Here is a 6,018-nt window from a genome sequence, read left to right as displayed (position 1 = left end):
ACCTAACACTAATCAGGTAAAGCCTACAGAATGCCAGAGTTAGAGATACCAGAACAGGTAGACATAGAAGTTGAAGAAATACTAACAGAACACATGAGAAGACTGTTTGTTAACCAAACCCGTATGTCAGAGATTTTGTGTCCAACAGGTGAATTACAGGAGAAGGTGATTCACTCAGTACAACCAGGAGACTGGGTGTGGATCCAGTCCCTGAGGAGAAAAGACGGGAAGCAGCCCCGTGGGGAAGGCCCATACCAGGTTCTGTTAAACCACTGCCTTTGCCATTAGAGAAGCTGAAAGAGTCACTTGGGTCCACGTTATCCACTGCAAGAAGGTATGTACACATATGACCACTGCTGATCACACACAGAGTTAGGAGAAGAACCGAGTACCAACAGGGTGCGGGGGTTACCTCCTTAACGAAGATTCCCTATCCCGACCGTTCATCACTGTGTGTGCTCCTAGAGGTGTGAGTATGGGGTGGTACCAAGCAGAGAGACTAAGGGCAGGAGAGGGTTGGCGGTTTTTGGGAAGAGTAGAGACTCTGAGCTGCATCATAGTTTTGGTAACCTTTCTGATACATTCAGATCCACCATCTTCCAGTACTAATCATACGATACCGTTGTCATTGAGAAGAAGTAAAAGATAAACTATAATACACTGATGAGTGACATACAGAATAAGGAATCAAAAAAGATCAAGATGTAGAATTTAAGGTAAACATTAAACAATTTCCTGGTGAAGCAGACAACTGTACAGGAATTGGGGTTGGCCAGATTGAAGTACTCAGCCAACACACCTCGGTTCACCTTAACTCCGGATGAATACCAGTGTTATAGATACAAGAATGGCACACCGAGAACTAAGATGATTTTAATGGCTGAAAGGTAATCGTTAATGTGACTGACTTAGGTTTGAAAGCACAGGAGAAAATGTTTAACCTCATAGCACCTATAACTGATGTAGGGTGGGCTAGTACCAGCAAACGCATACGACAGTAACTACCACAAAGGGTGGTTAGGAACTTGCGGCCTGGGGTTATAGGTCCAACCAGTTCGAGTTAGTCATCAGAGGCCAGTTATAGGAGGCTAAAGTAGGCACAGGAGGAGTTTTGACCAGGATGGGAGTAGCTTTGTCTAGATGGATGCTATTGGCATCTTCAGGGAAGTTCCAGATGAATACAAAGCTATGAATCAAATATGTGAAGGCTTTAACACTACATTATTTTGGTAGTTGACAATAAATAGAAATGTGGATTGGATTAATGACATCTTTTATAATCAACAGAGATTCATGAATGAAAACGGGGATGCAGTAAAGAGGTTATCTGACCAATTATCCACCACCTCCCTCATGACCTGGTAAAATAGACTGACTCTCGATATGTTTTTGGCAGAAGAGGGCAGTGTAGGTAGAATGATTAGGTTAATTGCTGTACGTACATTCCTGATAACACAGCTCATGTTTGGGAAATGGAAAAGTGTTGTAAGAACTGTATTATGGGCTGCTTTCACCTGTATGAGTGTGTTTGTGTTGTGTGGTTGTTGTTTGGTCCCTTGTGCGAGAGGTCTCATTTCCAGAACTTTAGAGAGATCGATAACGGAGCGGATGGTGAGATACGGACCGAGTCAAAGTTCAGATCAGTGGGACGACAAATACCTACCGCCGAGCCTGGTGGAGGATTCATTCAATTATGAGGTGCCCATGATAAGATGAGACCATCTTTAGAGTTTCCTGAATTAGTTTGATTTTGTGTGAAATTTCTGAATCCAATAAAAATAGATGTGTTTTAATGTATGTGAAATATTTAGCCAATCGGGTGGATGTAATGAGAGGTTTGACTAAAAGATTTCACTCAGAAACCTTATAACCTGTTGAAATGTATTCGAAATACAGCTATAATAATGGGTTAAAAACTAGATTCCAATACTGTGTGTCACAGTATCTAACGAAGGTGGCGCCCCTCCTCGGTCGGGCGGCGCTCGGCGGTCGTCGTCGCCGGCCTATTAGCTGCCACCGATCGTTGTTTCTGTGTCTTTTGGTTTTGTCTGTCTATCTCGCACCTGTTTTGTGTTTGTCATTAGTGGGGGGTTATTTAGTGTGTATTTTCAGTTGGGGTTCTCGTGCGGGATTGTTTATTGTCCACTCAGGACAGTTGTGATTGTAAATTGTTATTGTCGATTATTATTGCCGGGCTGCGCCCCGTGCGCTTTTTGTTTCCAGTGCGCTTATTTTGGGAAGGTGTTTTTCCCCTGGCAGACTTCGCCACGCGCCTGGTGCCCTACGGCTATTGCGTGTTACTAATATTATTAAAACACAGTTGCTCCGGCCCTCTGTCTCCTGCTCCTGATTCCACATCTCCACTGGTCCTAGACAGCCGTGACACTGTGTGAGTAAGACACTGTTACCAGAATGAGCAGGGCAGAGTTGATAAGACGACCTTGGGAAGGGAACAGGAGAAGAAGCCTCCCTAAGTTAGGGAGAGTAACAACGGCCTGGGAACGGCTAGTGGGCAGGAGATTAGAAGACAGGTGGCAAGGTTGATAAGGAATGTATGTGTACTGTGGGAAAAATACAGCCGCCTAAAGCTGGGTTGAGTTCTTTACTGATGTGTGTGTAACAGAGATTTGTTAACTATACTCGCACTGCACTGACAGGTATGGCTGAGCAGCTAGAGGCTACCACTAGAACCGCTAGACAAAATAGATTGGAGTTGGATATGATATTGGCTAATAATGGCGGGTGTATAAAACGTTTGGTGAACAATGCTGTACTTTTATCCCTAATAACACCAGCCCTATGGTAGCATTACCAAAGCCCTACTGGGACTTGACAAGCTATCTGCTGAAATGAAGGGTGTAGCGGGGGTATACGAGGGGAATTGGCTGAACATCTTTTTTGGCAAGTACACATCTATGGTGGTTACTGGATTTCTGACCCTAGTGCTTGTGTTCCCATTATTGATGTGTTGTGCTGCCTGTATAATCCCTTGCTTGAGAAAATGTATGTGAGGAACTGATAGAGGGGAGAATGGCTGTGGCACAAGAACAGGCACTGTCCTTGGGTGTCTGACTCTCGGGTACACACACGAAGATAAGCTAGAAGACAACTATGCTTGGCAACAAAGATGCGTCTAGAGGCTGGGACCAGCCTGCACGCCAACGATAGGATGAGTAAGTTTAAACCACGCTCATCCTCCCTCTGACAGGCCAGCAGTGAGCGGGAACTATCTCTGTCAGAGTATTTAATGAAAAGCAAAGGATGTGTCACTCAGTTCTCTGTCTGCCTTGCGAGGTGTTACAGTGAGCCCGTATATACGAACATTGCATTTATCACTATTTACTTAGCTTAATAAACAGCTGTGAAACAGTACAAGAGACCAGAGTTTCTCTTTGTTCTGACACCAGATTCGAATTGACGCAACCCGACAGGGGAAATAAGCTAACTTTAGCTAATAGCAACTGTATTGTTCCAGAGCAACAGAGTTGCTGACCCGTTTGAATAGAACTCGGAGATATGGCTGAAAAGATGTTAGCATTGTCAGAAATGCTACAAAAAAAGTAGCTCGTCATTGGTTGCTAATGGACGAAAATGTGCACGTGAAAGTGAGAATCTGTTGGAGCTACAAACTTAGTCAATACAATGTTTTTTTTCTTCAATCAAATGGTCACTTTATGGTTGCTACAGTGCATTTGTAAAGTATTCCGACCCCTTCACCTTTTTCCACATTTTGTTACGTTACAGCCTTTTTATAAAATTGATGAAATGTTTTTTTGCCTCATCAATCTACACACTATACCCCATAATGACAACGCGAAAACGGGTTTTTGACATTTTTGCAAATGTATACAAATAAACATACTTTATGTAGTATTCTGACCCTATACTCAGTACTTTGAAGCACCTTTGGCAGCGATTACAGCGCCGAGTCTTCTTGCGTATGACGCTACAAGCTTGGCCCACCTGTATTTGGAGTTATGCAAGTCCCTGACTAAAAAGATCTTGGTCGACCGAGAGTAGTCTGTTTTGTCGACCAATCGATTGATTAAAATGTCAAAACGTGTATTTTTTCCATATATAGACACACCCTATGTCTTTGAATAAAGTCAACTCTAATTTTACCAGAGTCTATTCTAAAGAACAATATATTAAGCTTTTATTACAGCAAAGACTAAAAACAGTGAATTGCCGTTTATTTACTGTTTAGGCTAGTTATACAAAGCTCTCTTTGTTACTTTGTTTTAAAACTAAAATGCTTGATTGCATTTCAAAGCATGAATGACTCGCCTGTGTGATGAAATTAACGAATGATTGATTGATTCCATGTGTCACAAACCGATTTGTATTCTTTTTACTTTCGGTTTTGTACACAAGCTTCGAACAGCTGAAAATACAATAGTTTGGGTTATGGAAAATATATTTAAAAGCAGTTTAGATGCTGCAATGATTCTCTACACTATACTTGCTTATTTTGTCACAAACTGAAATTAGGCGAACTATAAAAAATGTAGCAACCAGGAAATGGTGGAGCAATGTCTTCATAGTGTCATCTTTTTAAATTATGTTTTATAGTGTTACATAATGTTTTTATTCATTTTTTGGTAGGCTTACATGTATTGTTTTGTTTTTTAGCACACATGGCCCTCACGCTAGCTCCACTTCTACCTAGATACTATGTTACCGAATCCCTAATTTTCTTTCCCATCCTCCCAAAGTGTGCACTTGTTCACTTCCATTCACTGATATGAAAGGAAATAACTGGTATAAAACATATTGATTACTTTTGAAAATATTTTCCTGTCATTTGTTAACAATTAATTTAACTATAATTTAATCAAATTGCTAAAAACTGAACTTCGAAACCAAAATTGTATAGTGTCGAGTTTACGTACAGTTTGAAAGCTGTATAAATTGACATACATTTAATTTAGGTTGGAAGGTAAAACCAAATAATTTATGCATATGGCTATAAATACTACATCATCCTTCTTCAGCCAGCAGGGCAAAGTGGGTCACTTTGTGCTACCATTTCAAATTATTGTGTAGTGTACAATGAACTGCTGAAATACTTGAGTGGTAAATTACAGTTTATTCCACTCATTATCTGAATGTTCCGGCGCCGACAGAGATGGCCGCCTCGCTTCACGTTCTTAGGAAACTATGCAGTATTTTGTTTTTTTATGTATCATTTCTTACATTGTTACCTCAGGAAATCTTAAGTTTTATTACATACAGCCGGGAGGAACTATTGAATATAAGAGCGACATCAACTTACCAACATTACGACCAGGAATACGACTTTCCCGAAGCGGATCCTCTGTTTGGTCCACCACCCAAGACAATGGATCGGATCCCAGCCGGCGACACAAAACAACGGCGCAGGGGCAGACGGAGCGGTCTTCTGGTCAGGCTCCGTAGACGGGCACATCGCGCACTGCTCCCGAGTTTACTACTCACCAATGTCCAGTCTCTTGACAACAAGGTAGACGATATCCGAGCAAGGGTTGCCTTCCAGAGAGACATCAGAGATTGTAACGTTCTTTGTTTCATGGAAACATGGCTCACTCGGTATTCGTTATCTGAGTCGGTACAGCCACCTGGTTTCTTTACGCATTGCGCCGACAGAAACAAACATCTCTCTGGTAAGAAGAAGGGCGGGGGTGTATGCCTTATGATTAACGAGACGTGGTGTGATCATAACAACATACAGGAACTCAAGTCCTTTTGTTCACCTGACCTAGAAATCCTTACAATCGAATGCCGACCGCATTATCTACCAGGAGAATTCTCTTAGATTATAATCACAGTCGTGTGTTCCCCCCCCCCCCCCAAGCAGACACATCGACGGCCCTGAAAGAACTTCATTGGACTCTATGTAAACTGGAAACCACATATCTAGAGGCTGCATTTATTGTAGCTGGGGATTTTAACAAGGCTAATCTGAAAACAAGGTTCCCTAAATTTTACCAGCATATCGAATGCGCGACCCAGGCTGGCAAAATCCTGGATCATTGTTAC

The sequence above is a fragment of the Salmo salar genome, chromosome 06 (genome assembly GCF_965601325.2).
Source record: "Salmo salar chromosome 06, fSalSal1, whole genome shotgun sequence".
Classification (NCBI taxonomy): Eukaryota; Metazoa; Chordata; class Actinopteri; order Salmoniformes; family Salmonidae; genus Salmo; species Salmo salar.
This window is presented reverse-complemented; position numbering follows the sequence as displayed.